Source organism: Psittacula echo (genome assembly GCF_963264785.1).
Source record: "Psittacula echo genome assembly, chromosome: 1".
In the NCBI taxonomy this organism is placed as follows: Eukaryota; Metazoa; Chordata; class Aves; order Psittaciformes; family Psittacidae; genus Psittacula; species Psittacula echo.
The window spans coordinates 141,504,389-141,532,222 of record NC_137735.1 but is presented as its reverse complement, the minus strand read 5'-3'; positions in this window follow the sequence as shown (position 1 = coordinate 141,532,222).

The window sequence follows — 27,834 nt, the reverse complement described above, 5'->3', positions numbered from 1 at the left end:
GATTCTAAAAAGGATTAAAAGTTTAAATATGTATGCTAATAAGAAATCAAAGTATTTAATGCTCTTTTATCTATTTTTAATAATAATAGATAATAGACTTTAGGACATAATATTCTGATATTAGATGCATGTGGTTTTATTACATGAATATTAAGGGCTGATATTGTACACAATGTAAATATTAGCTAGTTCCTTTTGGCTATATATTTTAGAGTAAGATCTGTATAAGGTCAGAAACTGCATGGTAAAACCACATTAAAGAAGTATTATCTTTCTTTTGCTGACCTGCACAGAATATTGATTGAATATTGCATGTTGTTTTAATTGTCGTGTTCAATATGTACATTTTTATGAATCTCTATTAAAAATATATATTGTGAGTTTGGAGTGAATTACTGTGCAAAACTCTTAAAGATGACAGCTGAAAAGGTCTGTATACCAAAGAGATTATTCAAATTGCAAACTTACTTTTTCCATTAACATTTCCTATTTTGGCATCTTAAAAAGAGTGGAAGTTGATTTCAGCAGAACATCCTGTGGGGAAATTAGTTCATTTTGCTAAAGTATCTTAATAATTACAGTGACATCAAGGTTAATTGCTTAATCTGTATTGCCATAGTGCAGTCCTTTAGAAATCCCAACACAATCTGTTCTATAATTAGTGCCAGAATATCCATATATAGAACAAGCTGTAACCTAAATAAAGAATAAAATAAAAAAAAAAAAAAAAAAGTGATATGACTAATAAATAATTTTTACCAGGGTGTGTGTCTCTTTGCATCTGCATATATACAAATAGACATATAAATGAAGAGAGAGGCTATATTTCAGAAAGCAGAGCTCTTACAGACATGTAAACCCTTGAGGAGATATAAACAGCTGATGTAGAAAATAACTTAAAGCACAGTGATTTTTCTTCCTATTCTTTTTCCAGTTCCAGAATGATTGCTAGCCAATACCATCAGATTTGCATCAAATTCCATTTTCATAATGCAATGCATCACAATAGGCATTAGTCAAAATATGCTTAGCTCCTAAATAAAGTGAGTAGAGTTTTGTCTGCCAAACGTATCAATTAAGCTATAGAAAATATTCTTCTTCCATATGAGTACATTCAAGTTGAATGTATACACGCTTTGGTTTTGTTCTTCAGGGCAATTACTGTTCAGGTCCTTCATGTTTCTTCAAAATGTCAACAACTTGATTAACTCAGTTGAAAGTGCAAAATTTACAGGAACATCAAAGTTGTGCATAAACAACCTAGTGGTGTTCAAGTATTTATTTAAACCTAGCACTTAAGACCAAAATTGACTCCTGATTGCCATGGTAAGTGTCATTATTTGGCATTTAGTAGTTGCATATGACACTTAAGTAAAAGTATTGTATTGTACAATATTCTACAATATCTGTACAATAAAAAGATTGTATTGTACAGTATTGTACAATATACAGCTTCATCACATTGAGTATCTGAAGTTAATAATGATGCTTAACCCAAAATGTAATTTCCATTCTCAATATTCCTTACATGCATAAAGTGGGCTTTATTTGATAGAAATATCAATGTTCCACCAAGTCAGTGAAAGTGCACAAATCCATAGAGAGTAACATCCTAGCTGCTATCTTCCTTTTCAGGAATTCCGAAAAAGTTCACCAAGATCAGCCATGTACGTCACCTCCCACAAAGATGAAAGCCTGGGAAAGGAACACATCACATGAAATTTCTCACCAATTCAACAATATTATACACAAAAAAAAAAAAAAAAAAGAACATATTTAAGATTTTTTTAAAAAGGACTTTTTCACTGTATCATCACTCTCTTTCTTATTACTCTCTTCTTCATCTTTTAAAAGTGGATGTGTTATTAATGTTGTTTCCATCACTTCACAGAACTGGCCAGTCCAACATCCAGAATTTTAGTCATGATATTAGTCTTTCTTTTTCTTCATACAGAAATTTTACCGTCTGGTATTCCTGTCCCATTTCATTGCATCCATTTCACTGATTTTCATCTTTCTGCAGTTACTACAAGCATTTTCTTTATATATTCCAAAATATTTCTGTATTATTATTCTTTTTGTGAAAACACACTATTGTAATATAATATATATATAATGTAATATATATAATATATAATATATATAGTATAATATAGTAATTCTATTGTGCATTTTCTCCATAGGACCTCCTTTTGAATGCCGTAAACACACAGCAATTATTTTATCTATGCTATTACCAGAAACTGATAGATTTACTGTTTTGCTTGTCCCATGTTAGAAACAAGGTGGTCAGAGTTTATGAAATAATTGTGAAGATTCTTCTATTTCTTCTTTGGAGTTATTTGCAATAATATTGCCTACTACTGAGCTCATAGATTTGTATTACGCTGACTCATTTTGTCAATGCATGATCCTCTGTAGTTTTATTCACTGTTCAAATTCTGAAGATATGCCATACTGAGGAACAATGCAGTGCCCCTGATAACTCAAAATAACATGATGGTTCCCTTTTGGCTCTCTGCTCCTTTTTGGAATCTGTGGGTTCATTTGCACATTACTTCTTCATATTAGTCACTAGTTCTTGTTGAATGCTCATTACATCCAAGACGGAAACTGTGCGTTACTCTGCATTACCTAATATGGTTTACAAATAACTGGCATCTGGAGACAGAAACCACTAACTGGATCTGTAATAGTAAGCTGCAAAATTTATCTTATTTTCAGGAGTGTTATAAAGAGAAGTCTTGAGGCATTTACTAAGTATTTATCAACATACAAAAGAAATTCTACTTTTAATGACCTTTAAAGCAAAACTAGAGTTCTGCAAATTAAATCTATCCCATTTTTACAGAAATTGGGATAAGTGAATCATAACCAACACTAATCTGAAATACGCACTTCTGAAAAATATAACAATGGAGCAAAACATGTTCTATCATTCTTTATTTTGTTTTGTATGTCAGAACTGAAACATACAGCCTGTACCCTTGAAAATATATACTTTGTACACATCTTCAGTTATACATTCCATTATTAATGTTAAGCCCATCACTCAAATGTTGGTATTACTGTGATAAAGCCTGACTATGGTTTGATTGCTTAAGGTACTGTGACTTTTACTTTGAGGATATTAAGGAGGAAAATTAACCTTAATTTTACAAAGGGAGAAATCTGTCCTCACTGCTCTGAAGTGCATGCTCTCCAAAGTATGATTATTAAAAAAGAAAAAGTCTCCAATGACACATGCTTTAAATTATGCTATATTTAAATTTCCAAATATCATTGTCATCTGCCTTACCAGCCTCTATCCATCTGGGTGTCTATTTTAGTAATTTTGAAAGCATATAACTACCTCATATAAATGTCGCAGGTACAGCTAGATATAGAAATGCTTTATGTTAGCACTTTTCAACTTGGTAACTTTTTAAATAGTCATTGTTTTAAAGCAATAACTAATATTACTGTGCACCCAAAAAAAAAATTTCCTACGTTTTACTTTGTTGTTGCGTCTTATTCAGTGTTTAATGATCCCCAGGAAAACCAGAATCAACTCTCTCACATGTTTCAACAGTTTTCATTTAAACGGTTTCTCAGCTAAATACCACTTTAATTCTGAATGTTCATACTACACAGTGGGAATTTATGCAATTTACAGAGCATTTACCATAGCAGTTTGGGACTTTTGTTGAGAAATTTCATATGAATCTCATTCATCTCAGTAAAAACTTTGCTCTCAATTCTTTTTTTAAAAGGCAGTTGCTAACCTGTTAAGTTTTTTTTTGGCAGTCAAACTGCAATTAGTAACCTGCAATATTATCAAAGAAGAAAACTGAAACTTAGCACTGCATACAGTCTATATTTGCATATAATTGCAGCATTCATTTTCATTTCCATGCAAGTCAAAACAGTAACAACTTGCAAAACACTTGGAGTCTAAGTAACTGCCCTTAGCTTTTTAAAATGGATTTTTTAATGTATTTGTAGTAAACAATATTTTTGCTTTCTATTTTCCTTTCTTTCTCACCACAGATACTGCCTAGAAAAGTTATTTCTAGCTTGTAATATACCATCCCAATTGAAATGAAGTAGCCACTAATAGGAAACTTACTTCTTAGCTTTGCTGCTTACTTAATGCAATATATCACTTTATCCTTTATTTTCAAAGTGCATTGAGCCATTTGGCTTGTGGTCTCTTGCAAACCTTTTGGGATTTTTTTTCAAAAATATATGCAGCAGAAGCTGAGGTCTAATCTGAATTAGCTTATTTTAAAATTTTGCTAAGAAACTGACTTTTAGTTCAGTTTTTCTTAGTTATGAATAGAAGTGCTGTCAGTCAGGTAAGTTCTTTTGAACTGTGCAGGGTTGTGTGATTTTGGATTCTATAAAAAAAACTGAGAAAAGAGATTTTTTTATTTACTTAAAAATACCAAACATTAGATAATAAGAGATTGATTACTCTATGTTTATACATAATAGAAAGCCATATTCATATTTAACTAGTACTAGGCTTTTTTTTTTTTTTTCTGGGACTTTAATATGCAACATTAAAGAATGTGTTTACAATGCTTCTCCTGTCATTTTCACTGTGGAAGATATCTGCTGTTCAGCCTCAAAAGGTCACATAGTCTTGGCTTCCTTAACTTAATCAATATGGACTGCATGTCTCTGCATCAGAATAAACAGCCACCGCTGCATCTTCTTTTTCCAGATGAAGTACTGTGTTATTACTGATCTCCTCTTGTATCTGGGTCAGGTCTTTTCCTACATTCATAGTCACTGCACTGGGTGACCAGAATGACTGTAATGACAAGGAGAACACTGGAGCAATGTTAATGTAGTTGTATATGACTGATTGGACAACCTTAGTAAAAATTGATCTTCCTGTCACCCTTTTGAGTCCACTAATGTCATGGTTTTTTATCAGACTTAAACTTCTTGATTGACTTGTTCTCGGGTATTCCATTCTGATCTCAGAGCAAATAAAGGGTGGGGTGATAAGCAAGGTCAGTGGCTATTGAACTGAAATTAATTAAATGATGAATGGCCTTTCAACATAATCTTTATCATACAATTATTTCAGCACATTTCTGAAGGCCTCCTGCTCAATGCAGGACCATGTTCAGTGGTCAGTGTTTGACCAGTCTCACAGTAAATGTTTTTATTTATGGTTGGCTGGAATTTTGTTTAATTTATGCCCATTAATTTTCGGATTGTCACTGGGTGTGACTAAGAAGAGTCAGACTCCATTTTCTTTACTCCCTTCTATTAGAAATTTTTAGATATCTTCCTATCTCTCTCACTCAGCATTGCCTGGGGTTTTAGGGGGTTTGGAGTAGGCTGGGGTTTGTTTTGTTTGATTAGTTAGTTTTGTTGTTTGTGGGGTTTTTTGTTGTTGGCTTTTTTTGTGTAGGGGGGCATTGTTTTATCTTGGGGTTTGTGTGTGGATTTGGTGGGGTTTTGTTGGTTTTGTTTGGTTTGTTGGGGTTTCTTCTCTTTCATGTAGATTGCTCATGTTTTAGAATGAAAGTTTCTTAAGTTCAAATAATAAAATCTGAGATTCCACTATAATTATTCAATTAGATAACAATTGAAGAGAAAATATTTGAAGACACATTTCAGATTTATTAATCAATATTTATTAATTTTAGTTCATCGCACTACAGCTTTAAAAGTTTAAAAATCTTCAGTCTGTATTCCTGATGGATTTGGGAATGTATTTAAAAAAGACTGGCACTCTTAGTGTTCTGATAATTTAAAAAATTACCTTGACTGAATAGGGAACACCTTTCTTTTAAATAATCGTGAAAAGGAAAAACTAGAATTTAGACTTTTTCAGACCAATCTTTGTATCTGTTAAGTAATGTACAGTGTCTTTTGGTGCAATTGTTGGGAATATGTACAGAAGCACCTGCATAAATGGAAAGAACCTTATATTTCTAAGAAGTTTCTATAGACTTCAAGTAGTAAGAAAAATTAATGATACCTACACAAGTATTTTTTTCTGTCATTATTTTAACTCCTCTAGGTCTGTAATAAGCTTGTAAATTTTTCACAGAATAATAAAAGAATGTTTCCTTTTTGAAGGACTGTTATTCTGTTTATCTTGTATTGTTTTCTTAATCAGATATATAATACACTTTTGCAAACTCTAGTAGTGGCACAAAAGTGTGTTTCACAGGGAGGAAAAGACAGTTGATTTGCATGAAGTGGAGAATACCTAAAGTCAAAGCTATTGATAAAGGAAAAGAAATGTGTGTAGCCTGAAATAAGAAACTTTTGGGGACCAATTGTAGCATAACTATTTTGTCTTAATATGGTGCTGATGCATTCTGGGAAAAAAGGGGTTGTGAATACTCTTGAATATAAATAGACCTGCCCAAATAAATGACTATTTGGTCTGGGTGGGTGTTTATTGTATTTTTTCTGAGTTAAGTGAAAAAATACAGTGAATATTCACGTTTGCAATCAACTCTACAATATAAAAATAAGATGGAATTTTGAAGTTCTATTTTTTTTCTCAAAAAATTCTTTGTTTATAGTTAATGACAAACAGAGTTTGTCATAGTCATTAAAAAAAAAAAAAAACCCAAGAGAGATCTAATGGCCTGGATTAAACAGAAGGTCAGACTAGATGATTTACTTACATTTGTTGGTATAACTTGAAATCCATTATAGTCACTGAGAAGCCAAAAGTATAAAAGTGAAGACAGACAAATGAGACAAAAACAAGAGATTACAGTTTCAAATAGAAGTCTTTCTAGTAGAAGAAGCAGCATTCTAAAGCCTGTGATCATCCCAATATTAGGTATATACTTTCATATAGTTTCTCATCTTCCAGGTTCCAAGTGAGAGAAATAGAAGTCTCCTAAGTTGATTACTTACACTGAAATCACATTAATCACCTTGAAAAGGAAGTGTTTTGATTTGGTTTGGGCTTCTCTGCATTTTTGTTTTTCAATTTGGTTTCTAACTTATACATCTTTTTCTTGGAAAAATATTGGATAGTTAGGTCAAGCATAGGGGACATTTTTAATTAATTGCAATTTATTTTTGGAAGTCTGGTCCTTAGACTTCTGTATGAGACAGTCTCAAATCACTGCAGAAATAATAAATGGAAGAAAGAGTATATATAGCTAAACAATTCAGTGCTAACAAAAAAGAAGCCAATCCAGTTTTTAGTCAGAAGACTATGCTGTTTATAAAATTATAAAGAATCATTTAAAGGCAAAGTAAAAATGAAATGATAGAAAATAAATTGCCAAATTATAAGTTCAGAATACATTATTATGTTTCTCACAGAGCATAATTATAGTTGTATCATTTGTTCAGTTATATTCAAGGTTGTAGCAGCACAAAAATTATAAATATTATATTTAAGGGATTTATAACTTGGCAGTAAGAAATTAACATAGGAGTGAAAATCAACACATTAAGTGTCAACCGTAGAACATCTTTGTCCTGGTTTAGGAGTAGCAGTCATTTTTTCTTCTTCTTGGTAGCTGGTGCAGCACTGTGTTTTTGACTTTCGGCCTGGGAATAGAGCTGATAAAACCGATATTTTCAGTTGCTGGTCAGAATGTTTAGTCTAACCAAGGACTTTGTGAGTCTCATGCTCTGCCGGGGAGGAGGGAAAGCTGGGACAGGACACCTGACCCAAAATAGCCAAAGAGGTATTCCATACCACAGCACGTCATGCTCGGAATGTAACTGAGAGTGACCCGGAAGGGTTAGTTCTCTGCTGGCTAGGGGGTAAGGTACCGGTCGGTGAGGTGTTGTATTCTCTTCCCTTGTTATTTCCTTTATTATTATTATTGGTGGTAGCAGTAGTGTTTTGTGTTATACCTTAGTTACTAAACTGTTCTTATCTCAACCCGTGGGAGTTGCATTCTTTTGATTCTCCTTCCTATCCCTCCAGGAGCAGGGGCAAGAAAGGGTGGGGGAAAGCAGACTGCGTGGTTCTAATTTACGGCCTGGGCTTAAACCACGACAATCTTATTTTACAGTCTTATTTCTTAACACATGGGAGTGTAAGACTAAAAAGGAGGAATGCACTAATTATGTCAGAGTTACAGTATTTTGGCACTACTGCTAAAAATAAGAGTGTGTCCCTTACCCCTTTCTTCCTAAAATCAGAACAAGTATTCGCTAACAGGAATGTTAAAATGTGGTATATAGTATGAAAATTTCCTGTTTGTTCATTACTGGAAAATGACAGAAATAAATGCCCTGCATGTTTTCACTATCTTTGAAAATAAGGGATCCTTCCCCCGACACCCCCATTTTTTGTTTATTTGGTAATGGTGGTGTTTGGTTTTTTGTAATAAACATGGTTTTGATACTTCAAGCTATTCCCTAGTCAAGTTTTCCTTCATATTTCCTATTCATTGTTTAACTTCTTCCTCAAAATTTACACCAATTTCATTTCAATTCTAAAAGGTTTCTTTAGTTGTTTTATGTGATTTTTCCTTTAGTTTTATTACTTCCTACACTAATAAGAATACAAGTGATTTTCATATATACATCTATAAAAATATGTATATAAAAAACAAAGTATCAGTTTTGAGCTAACTTTGTTTGAGACTCTATAAAGAAACCCTGTAAAAGTTTCACAGAAACAGACTCAAAATCAAGATTTGCTTTCAGTTTTTCTTAAAGTTGAACTCAAGTCCACAATTCAAAGAACTGCTAAAGAAGTTACTCCTGGTTTCTAGCAGTTTCAGTCTACAAAGAAATAAATTTGATGCAGACTGATAGTAATTTGCATATTTACTCAATGGTACTTATCAAACAAAGTACATTTATGTTTCCAAGTATAGAATATATTTCTTTAGAGATCTGCAGTTATTTTCAAAGTAAAAAGTAAATTTAAATAGTCATATAACTGAAAGGCCTTAATTGTTTAGAAAACTGATGTTCTTTTTGATATTTTGGTGTTCTCAATTTTTCTTTTCATTTTTGACATAGCGCTGCCTAGTCCACCAAGAAACCATATCCCTAAGCACCACAGCTACACATCTTTTAAATATCTCCAGGAATGGTGACTCAACTACTTCCATGGGCACCCTTTTTTAATGCTTGACATGCTCTTCATTGAAGAAATTTTTCCTAATATCCAGCCTAAACCTCCTCTGGTGCAACTTGAGGCTGTTTCCCTCTGTCCTATACCTTGTTACTTGGCAAAAAAGACTGGCGCCATTTCACTCAACCTCCTTCCAAGTAACTGTAGAGAGGCATAAATTCTCCCCTGAACTTCCTTTTCTCTAGGCTAAACAATCCCAGTTCCCTCAGCTGTTCCTCATAACATATGCTCTAGACTCTTCCCCAGCTTGTTGCTCTCCTTTGGATGCACTTCAGCTCCTCAATGCCTTTCCTGCAGGGAGGGGCCCAAAACTGAACACAGAATTTGAATTATACGTAGTGAGGATCAGAGTACCTGATCAGGATACAGTGCCAAGTAGAAGGGGACAATCACTTCCCTATTCCTGCTGGCCACACTATTTCTGATGCAGCCAGGATGCTATTGGTCTTCTTGGCTACCTGGGCACAAGCTGCCTTATGTTCAGCTGCTGTTAGCCAACATACCCGGGTCCTTTTCTACCAGGCAGCTTCCCATTCACTCATCCCCAAGCCTGTAGCATACCATGGGGTTGTTCTGACTCAAGTGCAGGACCCAGCACTTTGCCTTATTGAACCTCATACCACTTGCCACAGCCCATCAATCCAGCCTGTCCAGATCTCTCTGTAGAGCTTTCCTACCCTCCAGCAAGTCAACACTTCTTCCCAGCTTGATGTTGTCGAAAACATACTGAGGGGTTCACTCGATCCTGTCATCCATCATTGATAAAGTTATTAAACAGAAGTGGCACCAGAACTGAGCCCTGGGAGACACCACTTGTGACTAACTGCTAACTGGGTTCAGCTCCATTCACCACCACTATTTCGGTTTTGCCATCCAACCAGTTTTTTATCCAGTAAAGTGTAAACCTGTCCAAGCAGTGATCAGTCAGTTTCTTCAGGACAATGCTATAAATGTATGGTGGAAGCAATGTTACTTAGACAGGACAAAGTAAGAACTGTTGAAAGAACTGTTACTATTACAGATCTCACTAAAGAATATCCTAGATAAAAACAAACAAACAAAACCAGCCATGATCCCTAAACTTCATAATACAGCCACAAAAAAAAAAAAAAAGAAAAAAGAAAAAAAAGAAAAAGTAAAAGAAGACTGCAAGAAAAAGTGAAAGAAGACTGCAAGAAACAAGTACCAATACAAAATACAACAGATTCTGTAATGTTATGCAAAACAATCTCTAAAACTGTGCTATATTATGCAAACCAATATTGGTGTAACCAGTATTAGAAAACATTGAGGTATTATAACGCAGTTTGAACATCAACCTTATGATGTGGCTGAGATAGAATGGTGGTGTGTAGATATAAGCAATCCTAAACACCATGGATATGCAATAATGCATATTCTAAACATTTTTACTGTCTTAGGAGTTTATCCTCATTCTGTCAAGTTAGTGCTCGAAAGTGGCCCAGCAGTCTCTATACTGACATAAATCTGTTTACCTAAAATGCTTTAGAGGTTTGCTATGTACTAAACCTAAATTAAATCCAGAGACTGACTGAGGAACAAAATTTGCTTGCAAGTAAATATGACTTCTGTTTCCTATTGAACACCTGCTGGATTCTATATTGTGCACAGAGATATTCATGTCCTAAACAAAAATTGATTTGCTGCTGTGCTCATGGAGATAGCAAACCATTTCAAAACCACCAAATACTGTTATCCTATTTCTGCCTTTAAAAGTAAGAGTGTCAATGGAAAAAGTCTGTTTGAGAAAAACATTTGCTGGGAAGCTTAAAAGTCAACGTAACATAGAATCATAGAATCATAGAATAGTTAGGGTCAGAAAGGAGTTTAAGATCATCTAATTCCAATCCCCCTGCCATGGGCAGCGACACCTTCTACTAAACCATGTCATCCAAGGCTCTGTCCAACCTGGCCTTGAACACTGCCAGGGATGGAGCATTCACAACTTCCCTTGGCAACCCATTCCAGTGCCTCACCACCCTTGCAGTAAAAAACTTCTTCCTTATATCTAATCGAAACTTCCCCTGTTTAAGTTTGAACCCGTTACTCCTTGTCCTACCACTACAGTCGCTAGTGGGGAGACACTCTTCATTAGGGACTGTAGCAGTAGGACAAGGGGTAACAGGTTCAAACTTAAACAGGGGAAGTTTAGATAGGCCCCCTTCAGATACTGGAAGGCTGCTCTGAGGTCTCCACGCAGCCTTCTCTTCTCCGGGCTGAACAGTCTCAACTTTCTCAGCCTGTCTTCATACACTTACCGTTTTAAGTGAGAGATGTTGTATTCCAAAGGCTAAAATTTAGTTCTAAAACAGTAATGAAGAAATTGAGCTTTCCCACTCTATCAGTGAGATTAAATGATTGTATCAGCTTTCAGGAACTGCTGTGTTTACAGCCATCTATTTCCACTAACTGAGTAATTATTTGCAATGTCTTTTTTGTGAAGTAAAACAGGTTTTTTCTTTATTTTTTAGGGTCCTTGACACCAAAGAATGCTACTAAGTACTACACAGATTTCAAAACATTTATATATTGGTCTTTTTCACTTTAAATACAGACCTGTATCAACACCCAGCATTTTTGAAATAATGTTTGCCATCCTCAGTAACATGCCTAGAATACAATGTTGTCTTGATGATGCTATATTTGAGAATACTTTGGAAGTTCATGAAAAAATACTGTCCATATTACCATATCAACACAGCAGGGCTGAAATTGAACTTGGCCAAATGTCACTTGAGATCATCTCTTCTTCAGTGTCCAGTTTTTCAAACAAATCTATGATATGAACCATTCCATTCTGTATGATGTAGTTATAAAAAAAACTGTCTTGACACATAATACATTATTCTATCGATATTTACCCAGGACTATGGCACCATTGTGGAACTAATGAATACAGTACCTTATATAGCTTGCACTTTGTCCTGGAAGGCTGCTGCTTATTATGAAAACAAAGCCCAAAACATCCTATAAATAGTTCAGAATTTATACTTTCTAAATCATTATGATTATTAATGTCTTAGATTAATAAGCCCTTCCTCCACTGCTCCCTGAGGGATGGGGAGGAGGACCGAAAGAATGTAACTCCCATGGGTTGAGATAAGAACAGTCCAGTAACTAAGGTATAACACAAACCACTACTGCTGCCTCCAATAATAATAATGATAAGGCAAATAACAAGGGGAGGGAATACACTTGCTCACCACTTGCTGACTGATACCCAGCCCAAGCCGAGCAGTGATCTGGGCCTTCTGGGTAACTGCCACATCACTGGGCATGATGTGCTGTGGTATGGAATACCCTTTTGGTTAGTTTAGGTCAGGTGTTCTGCCTCTGCTTCCTCCTGGCTTTCCCTTCTCCCTGGCAGAGCATGAGACTGAGAAAGTCCTTGGTTGGAGTAAACATTACTTAGTGAGAACTAAAAGCATCGGTGTGTTATCAGCACTGTTCCCTGACCAAAGTCGAAAACACAGCACTGCACCAACTACCAAGAAGGAGAAAAATAACTGCTACTGCTGAACCTAGGGCATTTAGAATTTCATTAAATGCTGAGAATACTACATTTTCTCAAAAACATTTATAGAAAGTGATAAAAAGTATAAATTTAGAAGGAGGCACATGGTGGCTTATGGATTCTAGAAAAAAATTAATAAAACTACAATTTTTGGTCTAGGAATTCAAATTACACATTTTGTTGGCAAAAACTGTAAATAAGAAAAAAGAGTCTTATATCTTCGTAACAGCAGACTCGGGCACGCCATGGTTCTAATTTTATATTTGCTTTTCAGCAGTGAAAAAGAAACATTTTGGTCATCTATCTGTAGTAGTGTGTTTTACCTACTTCTCAGTCTGACAAATATCCTACTATGTGTAAACAGCCTTCTGTATAGACTAGAAACTACATTTTAAAAAGTGGAAAAATGCAATGACAGTTATTTAATACACTTCACAATTCTTTTTTCTGTTTCTCTTCAGCCTTTCTAAATGCTTGCTACCTCTCTAAATCTTGTGGCTATGTAAACATCTCAGAAAATAAAATGACAAATGTGGATTTCCCAGCCACCATGTGCAACTTGTGGAATAGTAGCTATGTCCATACTGTCTGATTAATCTAGCCTAAGTAGAATGCATTGCATGATTAATTCCATAAGCTATTACAGCGTCTTTATTACTGCAGAATTGTATGCTCCTGGGTCTTATCCTTTGCAGGAAAAGATGTCAAGAAAGACTGTACCTTAAGAGCTGCCCTTAGCAAATCCATGTTAAGTCATCATCAGCATTCTACCCTGCTGTGTTATTTCAATAATCTGCAACTCCAATAAAACTGATCTTGCGTTTGTACTGTGAAGGCAGTCTGAAGTAGTAGAGATATCTCAGCAGGTAGTTTACTGTGTGCCAAAGGTATCTTTCTCTGGTAACTGCTAACAGATATTTCCTGTTTCATAAGATCAGTTTAAAACTGAAATAAACTATCCTCTCTTTTTTTTTTTGCCACATTGCTGCTTTGCAGAAGAAATAGCAGATTGTCATTTTCACAAGGAATGCTGTCTCAAGGAGAATACATTATGCTCAGGTTCTACAGTACTGCACACAGTGAGAGTGTAAAAAATATTTTGATGGATGATTCATCTGTGTGTTAATAATGGTGTTGATTAAATGGGTCTGTTGGTACATAAAATTATATGTAAATCTTGCAAGTTAAAACAGGTGTTCTTCAATCTTTAAGTCCTTGTGAATATGTTTTGATAGACTGCAGATGGAGCAAATACAACTTTCTTGTATTCCGTTGGAAAATTACCTTTGTCTTCACTAACGAGCTTGCTTTCTCAAGTGACATTTTAGCAAAACATCACTGAACAGAATAAGTTTGTAGAAAAATTATGCCAAGAACCTTCAGCCTGGCTTTGGAGATTTCAGATATTCTTATATTGACATGATTTTAGTATTTCTTCAAGGAAAAATAAAACTTTCTACACAGTAATTGCCTCACATTAAGTTAAAATTTTAATATGTTTTAAAAATATGAAAATTTAGAGATTTAGTAATATTAAGATTTGCTACTCCATCCTTCTTTCGTTCAAGGAGATAAAGCTATGCCTACATTATTGTTTGCCAAACAGGCTTGAGACCTACCAAAGCAAGTGACTTTATAATCCCTTCCATGTACCATTTTCCATTTGTACTGCTATTTGCTAGTCTAGTGAGACTCATGCTAATATATCCACGCTGTGGGAGCATTCATGTTACACAGTTTGTCCAAGTCAGGACCTGAACACCATGACCTCTTTTGCTCCTAATTTATTGAAATGCCAATTTTGACTTCTTGATTCTGGGTTTAAAAATCTCATGCTCCAGAGGGACTTCAGATGCAGGAAAGATGTCTTATATTTTATGAAGTTAGTCCGGGCTAACATACACCTAGCTTATCTAAGCTTTCTTACTCTTGGATTCTTACATTCTCTTTCCACTATGAACTTTCACTCTGGCTTGCAAGGACATTTACGTTAGACAACATATACTTCTCAACTTTGTCTATACTCACACTTTTTTCACAGAAAAAATTGCCAATGGACAGTACATCTAACATTTATCCGAGAAAATGTACATAGCATAAAAAGGCTAAAAGAATATGAATATTCAAAATCTGCAGTGAAATTATGGTGTTTTAGAAATCCCTTTTAGTAAACAGTGAAAAAAAGTATTAAGGTCAGAATCTACTGATCCTACCACTGCCTACCAAACACACTAGGTATAAATGAACAAGGATGTGAAGAATTCAAAAGGGCTTACACTGAAATGGTATGATCTTTCACATGAAGTTATGAACCAAAACATTTCAGAGTTCAGCCTGTATTTAAAACAAATGGCTGCACAACTTTGAGAAGCCAAATACTTCAAACAGTTTTGCATTAATAAATACATAAATAAATACGCTAAAGTAAATCCTAAAGTCTTAAGTATCCCATGCTTAGGCATAAATTGTAGTTGTCATTAAATAAAGACTTCATCCACAACTCACAGTCATGCAATTTTTAACTATATGAAAAGAACTGCACCAGCATTAACTACTTATGTGTAAGATGCTAAAAATATTTACTCATCATCTCCTTTTTCCATTATTGAACCTAATGTCACTCTGATATTTATGCGCCTAATTGTTTTATAACATTAGGCAGAGAATAAGTTTATTCCATAATTTCTTAGCTGGATTCCAAGTGAATATATAACCATAGCCATCTGTAAGCATACAGATCCTTGAAGTGTGAAGAATGTTACTTTAATGTTATCAATGAAGGAAAGTTTATCTGTCTTAACAGAAGTTAACTTCTAACTCTAAATGAGGAGGGAAAAAACAAGTGAAAAAATAGATGTTTCTTCCTTCTGATTAGGTAAAAAGAAGGGTTTATACTTTAAATATAAGACAAAATATTTGAAACTGAATGAAGAACAAGCAGTAAGAACATGCTTTGTGCCTAAAAAGCAAAAGGCATAAAAAATGTTAATTTGCTGCAACTCATATTGGTTATTTCTTCTTTCTTTGTTTTAATATTTATAATTTAATCTTCATACAGTACAAAGGGCTGTGTTAATATGGCAATCCTTCAGGTTAATATTTCATGTATGAATTGCAAAACCCCCATGCTCTGATGGAGCCGAACCTGATATAAAAATATGAATTTTAAATATCAAAGTTAGTGGAAAAGCAAACAATTATGTAGGCCAATTAAAAAAAATAATACCCTCCAAAAGAAAGTGTTATGCCTTCTTTGTGCTCACACTTCTGATTATAAATAATTATTAGAGCTGGGAATTACTAATGTTACTGTGTACTAATATTGATAACTTCAAGGTACAATATTCTAATTATATTTATTGTTAATCTGTTCATACTTATTTTAAATTTATTTTGCTTAATAATATAAGTGAAATGCCAAAGAGTTTACATGAACCTGATATGATTTTAAAGATTATGATATACTGATTAATGGCAATTTTTTTATGACATTACTTATTTCACTATAGCTATTCCACTGATGCAGCCAGTGTGTAAACATTATATGAAACAGGTATTATTTGGTCCAAAGACCTTAAAGATTAAATTTTTTAAAATATCTAGGCATTAAGGGTGCTTCACTGTTTGAGTATCTCATACCCTTAAGGGTACTGGAGAGATCAACATCTTTCTGAAAAGCAGCCTCTTTAAGATGCCTCAAGTAGCTTCTTTCAAAGTGATGACATGCATGTTAGTCACTTTTGAAATTTAAATCACCCTCAGCAGTTTTCCTATCTTTTCCTGATAACACATTATTATTTGGTGATAGTTATGAACTAATACTGCTCTTGCAAATCTTAATGGATTTGGCTATAGCTCATTTCTGGATATTTTAAACACTTAGAATTCATTTTTATATAAGCTATCAAACTTCACTATTCCTGCTTCAAATTTAATCATTAAATATTCCATAAATAACGGTGATAGAATTACACAAATAAAAGTGATAGAACTTTAGTAAGGTAGAAAACTATGATATAACCTCTAATTTCTTCCCAAAAATCTCAACTTCGCTATTAATAAAATGAAGATAATTATATTTCCTTGCCTCATATATGGTGGTGAGGCTTTATTCAAGTTTGTGAAGAGCTTTAATATCCTCAGGTGGAATAAATTAGGGAAATGAACAGACATTCTTTGCCAATCTGTAAATAGACATTTAAATGCCTTTAATGAGTATCATTCTTTAGAAATGGGATCTTCCCATAAGTCCTTGCAAACTGCCACTCAGCAGTAAATTTAGACCATTAATTTGTCTTATTAAACTAATATAATCTGTTTCAAATAATCTGTTTTCAGCAAACACCATAATAAAATAGGAAGCTTGACATTAAGGAAAATGAAGTAAGATGCTGCTGCTACAAGGTATTGAAGTACAGTCATGGACAGTTATTTTGATATAGGGCTGTACTGCAAACACAGTACTGCTGCTGCAAACATCAGTTCTATCTTGTGCTTGGCTCTTTGTTTACCTATTTCCTTGGCAATTGTGAGGAGCCCTGATTTTTTGCTGCTGTTGATGGCTGATCTTTCCATGAGTTATGTGTATATCTATGTGTTTGTGAGAAGCTTTCCATTGCCCTTCACTTTTTGCAATCACTCTTGATATCAAGGCCAGGCATCATGCTAGTGAAAATATTATATGAAATGTGTGAAAGATGAAGTAGCCTTGTATATATTTACACAGCTATCACTCTTCTGTATCAGTATCAACTGTTATGTACAGAGAATTAGAAGATAAGGCTTCCCTCCCCAGAAGTGTTGTGATCATCATATGCCACAATTCTTTGGTGTTTTACCAAACTATAAGACATTGTCAGAGCTCTGTCCTCTGACAAGTATGAGTCAATAGAACATATTTGAAAGATCATAGAATCATATAATGGTTAGAGTTGGAAAGGACCTTAAGATCATCTACCTTATGTTTAATTATTGAATGCTAAAAAATGTTTTAAGATCATTTTAAAGATTAAGACAATGCTCAAAAGGCATATTTCCACCAGAATAAACTCTACAAGAGTTAGGAACTTCTGGTTTAGCAAGTATAATTTGGAAATTTGATTGTTCTGTTCTTTAAATTCTTCACTTAAGTCTCCATTTTATTGTATACAGATTGTCATACGCTGACAGCTGGTGTCTGAACCTATCTGAAATCTGCTCTAATTGCAGTTCCTTTCTATTGGAGACTATAACAAAGCATGGCACCGAAATATATATTTTCCATTGCTCTCCAGTGATACTGTTGGAGTATTTATGCAACAGATCAGTCTTCATGTACAGTGTGTTGCCACTAAAGTAAGTGAACATATTAATTGTGGGTAGAATATAGGAAGTAGAGGAATAGTAGGAATGAACATGCTAATCAGTGAACAGGGTGAAAAAATATGCAAATTATCCTGGATATTTCTGCATAATTTACAAAAGTGACTCTAAGAAGGTTTGTTTCCCCCCTCTGCCTCCACCACCCATTCCCCACCCCTGATTTTATTTTCAGTGCTGTCTCAAATTTTGTTCTCATGATCCTCTGTGAAAGCTTATGTCTGCCATGGATTTTACAGCACAGACTGAGAAAAGAAAAAAAAAAATGAGAATCACAGAAGCCTATGAAGTAGCTTCACCCTGCAGGTTCTAGAAGCTCTTAATTTAAACTGTGAATCATTTTGCCACAACCAAAAGACAGAGACTCCTAAAGTGGCATCCTTTGAGGGTAATAGTGTCTTTAGTTCTGCACTACATAATTCAGACATTTGGAACATATTAAGCATGTGAACTGCTGATGGTGGCCACTTCACTTAAAACAGTTGTTGATTATTCATTCAGACAAAAGGAAACATGCTTTTCTACCTTAAAGTCTTAATTTTAATAGTAGATTGCCCCTTAAACATGATGAAATCTGATGCTTTAAATTACCATAGTCTGGATTTTGACTAGGTTTGGGTTTTCCTCTACTTTTCCCCCACTGTTTGGAAAGGTAAATAGGAAGGCAATGTTGCAAGTATAAATTCCAAGTGACTTCAGAAAGAATAATCAATATTCTTAAATCTCTTTAGAGGAATAACTGATAGGGATCTGCGTCATAAAATGAGTTTTACCCTTTTCACACACACTTCGGAGATAAAAACTGTAAATTGTAGTACCTGGGAAAGTGTTACGTATAGCTGATAATACCAGATGGATGACTGCTAATAATGAATTAAATAAGGCCAGTGCAGAAGGTGACGAGAGCATGACCTCACATCACGCTATCCTTCAGTAAGAGACTAATGCTTCTTAAAATGTGCAAGGGTAGCAACATCAATGCTTGCCAAACAGAGGAATTCAGGCTTTCTCAGGCTACTGGGCAGAGAAATATCAGGATTCAATCTTAAATTTGTGTTGGAACTAAACTCTGTTTTTCAACCACATCAAGGCTGCAGATGATAGTATGAAGATTTATTATTCAATCTTGTATGTTTCTAGCCTTCCATAAAAAGTGAATTTAATAATCATGAAATTAATTTTTAATTTTCAATTTTAATTTTTATAAACTCCTAACTAAATAAAGCTTATTTTAAAATTAAATTATCTGAATCTACTTGTCAATGTGTGCCTGTCAAAGTTTCTAAGCTCTCCTATATACCCGAAAGTCACAATCTCAGTATTTCTTCCCTTAAGGTTATGGTTGAAAAGCTAGTGGAAAAATAGAAAATTTAAATGTATGAGAAAATTCTACATAAGAATAAAATCTGTTGGAAAAAAAATATGCTTGGTTTAATTACCTTTTTTCATTAGCCTGGTGAACACGCTTTCTGAGTGCATTTTTAAATACATTTGATGATGGGAATTTTTTATTTTCTCAAAAAGAAACAAACAAAACCAAAAACCAAACACAAACCTAACCAAACAAAACAGTTGAATAATATTAGGAAATTTAAAAATCCAAAATTCGTGTAGAAACCAAAGCTTAATGAATAATATCTGTAAATATACGTCATTGCCATAGGATATTTAAGTAAAAAACAACAGTGTTTTCTCCCTTAATTCTTATGCCCAAAAAAAATATTTTATAAAATATATGCTTTGTCTGTAAGCGTAGTAAATTTAGACTGCACATTTCACAAACTAATTTTTCTGTTCCATAATACCAGAAGATTTTATTTTTCTTTTCCCACAAAGAACATTGCAGCCGTATGATAACTTTGTTAGTTTTTTTTAATTTAGTTACAGTCACTGCCGAAAACAACACATAACGACATTACCATGTCAGAGTCTTTAGTAAGCATTGACATATATTAATGCTATTATTTATTTAAGAATAAGCAACCGCATCAAAAAAAAAGGTGTTGACATTAATTTCTGAAATATTTGTAACAGGTTTATGAAAAGCTCTCTTAAGTAAGTTTTTATGTCTTAAATATACTATATTTCATGAGAAAAATTACTTGACAAGGCTGTTTTGAATTTTCATGTTTCCCAATGACTAAAAAAAAAAATAAATAGTGATGGCAATGTTTCCTAGGATAAGCAGATTCTTATGTCACATTTGTAAGAAAATGGCTTTCCATGACTAATTTATTTAGTCAATTCATTTAAGGAGAACTTTTTTTGGAAAGATTAACACTGATACCCAGTAATGATATGCATTTTAATTGTATATCACCACACACTGTAGTATACATTTAAGTAAGTATTCTGTAAGGTATCATGAAGTGACAATTAAAGTTAGACAATTGTTAGCAAAGATATATATATATAATGAAGCTAGTCATGTATGACTCCACAACATAAGACATGATAAAATCCTTCACTTGTTACAAGACTGTATAATTCTCATTTTGTATTTTCAGTATCTTTATCTGGAGTCCTTATTAAGAACAATTTCGCAATCCAAAAATTATCTGTGTCCTTTTACCTAAATATGATTATGAAAATAATTAAAATATTTGTAATAATGAAACTGTCTTATAACTTGACATCCAACTCCCATAGTGGTTGAGTGAAGGGTCTCTCTTGCAAGTCTGTCTTTTCTCCAGGTTTCCCCATGGGTCTCAGGGGCCTGTACCTCTGATGACAAATTTTACCAGTAAAGACCAAGCTGAATGAACAGGTCAAGATATTTAATTACTTCAGTGGGAATCCTCTGACCCATTCAGCAGTGGGTGCACATTTTCTAAGGAAGCCCTTTCCACTGCCCTTCACAACCCTTGCCAGATTCAGGTTCAGGTGAGCTTTAGCCTTCTAAACCTCAACTCCACATGCTCAGATTGCGTCTATATTCCTCCTGCTTCCATGTCGTGTTTTAGGGTTTTTTAAATTATGTTTCAATTTAGTAGGGAAGTCTTTTTTCATCAGTGCAGACCTCTCATCATCTTTGCGTGATAACCTAGTCATCATGATGGACCATTCTTGATCTTAAAGAAGGTGAATCTAAACACACCCCCAACCCCTCCCCTCTCAAGCCCTAATCAAATTGAACTCTTGTAAATAGGTCCCTGATCAGACTAAAGTCTTCTCTGAAAATCCAGGGCTGTGGTCCTGCTATTTAACTGTTTTCCTTTCTCTCAGAATTCTGAACTCTGGACCTTTGAAAATACAGGGTCTTAGACAAGTTCCAGTAGATATCTGTGTCATGGTACAAATTGGTCCTCTGGTTTAGCTGCAGTCATTATCACTGTCGTTTGAGTAGCAGCAGTACTTGTCGCTGGGGGTGGTGTAGCTGCTGCGCTCGGAGCTGGAGTTGTTGCTGTTTGTTGCTTCGCCCTCAGATCCAGGGACATTTCTTTCCTTTTGAAGGTGCTGGACAGTGTTGAACAAGGCCCGGTAAGCATAGGCCAAGCCCCAGCACGTTGACATGATTTGTCCCTCTCTGGTATGACCAGGATGACAACACACCTCATTTAAGTGTTTTACTAATTCTTCTGGATTTTGCACTTGTTCGGTGGTGAAATTCCAAAACACTGGAGGGGCCCACTGACCTAGATACTTGCCCATACTATCCCACACACCCTGCCACTCATGGCTGTCCAGCCTCAGGGAAAATCTCTCGGTCCCCCCATATTGTTGTCTAACCCCAGACAAGACCCAAACCCGACTCTGCTTAACTCTTGAGATCAGACGTAATGGTTGTGGACAAAACACACTCTGTATGCGTGCCAACATGGTGACCCCCATCACAATCAGCAAACAGGTCTCAACAATATTAAAAGGCCATTCAAAAACTTCAAAACTCTCAAATGATGCTGTAAACGGTCTGGAAGGGGCACTGGGAGGGTAAAAGAATGTCTCCTTCATAGGTTGACCACCCAGGAAGGAGAAAAAAGATGTATAGTTGCTAAGCACTTGTATTATATACTTCCCAAAGTATAAAGGTGGTGACCACACTGGGAACATAAGCCAGATCAGTTTTATGATCAATTTTTCTATTGTATTACAAGTCATTACCATAAAATACAATGAGACAATAACCTTAGCCCAAGCCCCACACTTGAAAAACACTAACACAGCAAAAAACGGCTCTAAGTAAGCTATGGCATATTGAGACTGTGAGATCAAAAACAACAACTTTGAGAGCCAATAAATCAGCATTGTGACGAGTGACTATTAATCCGAAACACTGAATGCTTATCACAAATACAATTAGAGACACTCCGGTCAGATCTGTCGTTATCTCAACCCTTCGTGCCCCACGTTGGACGCCAAAAAGAACTGTTGTGGTTTAAGCCCCGTCCGTAAATCAGAACCACGCAGTCTACTTCTCCCCCCACCCTCCCCAGAGGGATGGGGAGGAGAATCGAAAGAATGTAACTCCCTCGGGTTGAGATAAGAACAGTCCAGTAACTAAGGTATAACACAAATCACTACTGCTGCCACCAATAACAATAATGATAAGAGAAATAACAAAGGAAGAGAATACGATACCGCTCGCTGGAAAAGAGCCCGACAGAAAAGAGGACGTGCCCTTCCAGGTAGCTCCCAGTTACATCCACCGGCATAACGTGCTGTGGTATGGAATAACTCTTTGGCTACTTTGGGTCAGGTGTCCTGTCCCTGCTTCCTCCTGGATTCTCCTCCTCCTTGGCAGAGCATGAGACTCACAAAGTCCTTGGTCAGGGTAAACATTCTGACCAGCAACTGAAAACATTGGCTTTATCAATATTATTCCCAGGCCGAAAGTCAAAACCACTGCGCTGCAGCAGCTACTAAGAAGGAGAAAAACTGACTGCTGCTGCTAAACCCAGGACAATCTGTAACACCAGAGATGAGACAGTTTGCTGATCTCCTACAATTTCTTCGTTTGGCAGTGCAGGTAGTCCACCTATGTGACCACCTACTACAGACAGTTATTCCTCCCTGCCCCACTAAGAGGCCACAGGCATCTGTGCTGTGTCCTCCCTGAGGAACTTCATCTGGGCCAAAGCTGCTCCTGTGCAGCACCACATCCCATCATTGATACACACACACTACCCTCAGCAGAACTCCCGACCCCTTTCTGCATAGAAGGCTAGCTGATCTCTGTTAGCTGACTCCATGAGCTCTAATCAAGACCAGCCCTTCCACCTGCTGCAAGGTTGCCTGACCATTCCTCACCAGGAGTCAGCTGGGACAAAAGCTGGTCAAGGACATCTCTTACAGCTTGTTTGAAGCTGCTAGATGGAGCTTGGCAGTCACAGCCCCCTATGGTAATCCTTCCTTGTCAACAGCAGACACCCTCAGGTTCCTCAGAGACCTCCCACAAAAGATCTTGGAGAAAGTTCCCAGGAGATCTAGAAGATTACAAAGCAAAGCCCAGGAACTACTACACCAACTGCTGTGTCTGCTGAATTAAATTCCTTAACAGCCTTAAATTTAAGATAAGGATATATAATGATCATAGAGATAAGATATGATTCCTGGTATGGACTGCAGAGAAGTGTCATAATTTTTAGAAAAAGGCTATGGAAATTTAGCTGATAATTTACAAGCCTTGTTAGATAAGTTTGGTTTTATATCTTGTGGGCTGAAGCACAATTAGAAAATAACAAATATTGTTATTCACATTGTTACTGCAACATGTAAGTATCTAACAGAAGTAAATGTCTGGTATGAGAAGATGATGATTAGTTTTGGAAATTCTAATGAAATCATTATTCAAAGAAAGATCAGATTTCTTATCCATTTGCTTCCTATAGATGAGCAACATCAGATTAAACAATTAGCTATTTATAAAATATACAGCTCAGATAATAATTTCTAAATGATGTTTGGATCCAACACTCAATACTATTAACCTCTAAAGAGATGATACTTCAAATCTCCTAATGCATTGTACAGTTAGGGAAAAACAACCAACACACACACACACACACACAGAGTGAAGCCAGAAATCAGTTAGTGGACAACTGCCCTGAAAGCTTCTAAGAGACATAGATACATCATTGTTGCATCCAATGAAGACACTGAGATATTAACATGACTGTTTAATGAAGAAGAATCATCCTCAGTGTAACTGGGTAAATGTTCTTTATTTATCTTAAATATCTGGGCATTATAAGTGCAAAGGCAATAACAGAAATTAGGCAGGATGTAATTACTGGTGGGAAAATAAATATGCTAACTGTAAATCTAACATACTGAAGGTGATCTGCAAGACTGCATAAATTAGCCAGGAAAAAGAAACCATTCTTTGTAACATATTATGTTGGTATGGAAAAAGAAGATACAGAACAGAATATATTTAAAATATCTAATTTTTGTTGTAAAAATGATTACAAAATACACTTGGAACCACTGCCACGTTCTCTCCTGACATTACTTCATTGACTTCAAATGGAACTAGTTCGGCAGAGAATTTGCTTCTTACAATTCTTATAATGTAAGGTGAGAATTAATTCCTCCAATGATGTTACCAGACAGATCAATTTTCAGCTTGTATATTCCTTAAGAAAGCATGTCCCTGAAGACCAGAAGTACTCAGCATAGCTACATAAACCTAATATGTGAAATGTAATTTTGAATTTCTAGATGTAATCCAATTGAAAGTTGAAATACAGTGTCGTGGTTTAAGCCCAGGCCGTAAATTAGAACCACGCGGTGTACTTTCCCCCACCTTTTCTTGCCACCTCTCCTGGAGGGATGGGAAGGAGAATCGAAAGAATGCAACTCCCACAGGTTAACATAATAACAGTTTAGTAACTAAGGTATAACACAAATCACTACTGCTACCACCAATAATAATAATAAAGGAAATAACAAGGAAAGAGAATACAACATCTCACCAACCGGTACCTCACCCCTACCCAGCAGTGATCTAGCCCTTGCGGGAGCTCTCAGTTCTACATCCTGGGCAGGATGTGCTGTGGTATGGAATACTTCTTTGGCTAGTTTGGGTCAGGTGTCCTGTCCCTTCTTCCTCCTGGCTTCCCCTCCTCCCTGGCAGAGCATGAGACTCACAAAAGCCTTGATCAGACCAAACATCGATGTTATCAGCTCTGTTCCCAGGCTGAAAGTCAAAACCGCAGCGCTGCAGCAGCTACTAAGAAGGAGAACAAATGACTGCTACTGCTGAACCCAGGACACCAGGACATACAGTTAGTTAGTGGCTTTAATAATATTATACCAATCTGAAAGATAAAGAATTTTATCTCTGTTTAGAACACTTTAGTTTTTTCAGATATTTCTCAATGGATTATATCTAGTAATTTAAACATAATTTAATAAGTATATGTTTGGTTGCTTGGTTTTTGGTGTTTTTTTTTTTTTTTTTTAGATATGGCATGAATCTTCCTTTTTTTTTTTTTTTTTTTTTTTTTACTGTACAGATGCAGAATTTTTATCGCAGAACTTCAAACAGTCCTATGGCCAAGCAACAAAAACACCTAAGCTCCCTACAGAGTGCTTTTCTTAGGACAAGCCTAGCAGCTCTGGAAAGACAAATACTCTATATGGAGGGCAATAGTGTATGGGCTAAATGCTATCTAAATCATAAATAAAAAATTACTAATCCCTGCCATAGATATCTAAAGTCAATAGGCTTTCCCTGATCATCCCACTGCTACTGAGGTTAGACTTCTGATACGCCTGTACATAGCAGAAGTCTGTGCGCCCTACCTGCTTCCTGCCAAAGTCTTTTCTGACTCACAGAGTCAGGGACATCCTTCAAAATCTTTATAAGTCCTATCTGACAGCTGCTGTTTAAAATCTAACAAAGTTATCAGAATATCGATTTCACTGAAAGAGAGCTGACATATTTGGCTTAATTCAGTTATTTAAATATAGCTACTAGTGTCTAAATGTGAGATCCCCTTGGTTGTCCTATCTGTCCTCTAGCTGATATTCTGGAAGGATAAGGGTCTCCCGGAGTTTGTGAAATTCTGTGAACATGAGATATCTCTGATGATCTACCACATCACAAATGATTTCAAAATATTTAATCACACTCATGATGGCATTGCAGTTCATGTACCTGTACATATAATTAAATCTTTGGCTCTAGGCCTGCTTGCCTTGGTCTAGTAACCTCTGCTACTGTATCCCAAGAAAATGCTAGTACACAATGAGGTCTCACAAATAAGTGTGCTCTCCATTTTTCTTTGTTGAATGAAAACATCTCTCTCTCTAATATTTATCATTGATACCAAATATGTATTTCTCACCTCTAAAAATGCTATACACTTCATGTTATATAATTTTTTTATTAAAAAAAAAATGCTCAGTGACCAGGGTCCCTCTTTTGGGAGCTCAACTCTTCAGCCTGTAGCTATGCCACATCCTCTCTTTCTCCTCTACCTTCTGCATTTGGTATCCACGGAATTTATATTACAGTATTCGCCATGCTACCCAGACATCTTATTTTCATATTCATGTAAGCACCTGTTCCCGTACAGATGTGTGTCAACGCTCACATTGTCTGCTTCTGTCATATAGGCTTCCTCTGTCACTTTTAGAAGTATTTAGTTCTCTCCATCAACTATAAAGGTGTGGTGTGTTGACCCTGGCTGGACACCAGGTGCTTAGTAAAGCCACTCTATCACTTCACTCCTCAGATGGATAGGGACAGAAAGAATATGATGAAAAGCTTGTGGATTGAGGTATGGACAATGAAAGATCACTCACGAGTTTTCATGATGGACAAACCCAGACTCAACTTGGGGAAATTAATTTATTACCAATCAAATTAGAGTAGGATAATGAGAAATAAAACCAAATCTTCAAGCATCTTCCCCTCACTCCTCTTTTCTTCCCAGGTTAAACTCCACTCCTGATTTCTCTACATCCTCTCCTGAATGTTGCAGGGTGGAGAGGTGTTGTGGTTTAACACCAGTCTACAGCTAAGTACCATGTACTTAGTATATATTGTACTAAGTACAATAATTAATTTAATAACAAAATTCAAGAAATGCAAGTGGTGCACAATAAAATTACTCACTGCTCACTGAGCAATGCCCATCCCATCCCTGAGCAGCAACTGGCCCTTTCTGGATAATTCCCCAAAGTTTATATACTCAGCATGACATTCTGTGGTATGGAATACCCCTTTGGCTAGTTTGGGTCAGGTGTCCTGTTTCTGCTCCCTCCTGGCATCTTGTGCAGCTCCTCACTGGCAGAGAATGAAAGACTGAAAAGTCCTTGACTTAGGGTAAGCACTACTCAGCAACAACTAAAACATTAGTGTTATCACCATTGTTCTTACACTGTCCTGGTTTAAGCCCAGCCAGCAACTCAGCCACGCAGCCGCTCGCTCACTCCCGCCCCTCCCTCCTCCACCCACTCCCGGAGGGATGGGGAGGAGAATCAAAAGAATGTAGGTCCCACAGGTTGAGATAAGAACAGTTTAGTAACTAAGGTATAACACAAACTACTACTGCTACAACCAATAACAATAATGATAAGGGAAATAACAAGGGATGAGAATACAACAACTCACCACCTGCTGGCCAATACCCAGCAGGACCAGAGCAGTGATCTAGCCCTTCCGGGTAACTCCCCAAAGTTTATATACTGGGTATGACATTTTATGGTATGGAATATCTCTTTGGCTAGTTTGGGTCAGGCATCCTGTCTCTGCTTTCTCCCGGCTTCCCCTCTGCCTTGGCAGAGCATGAGACTCAGAAAGTCCTTGGTCAGAGTAAACATTACTGAGCAACAACTAAGAACACTGGTGTTATCAGCGTTGTTCTCAGGCTGACAGTCAAAACCACAGCACTGCACCAGCTACTAAGAAGCA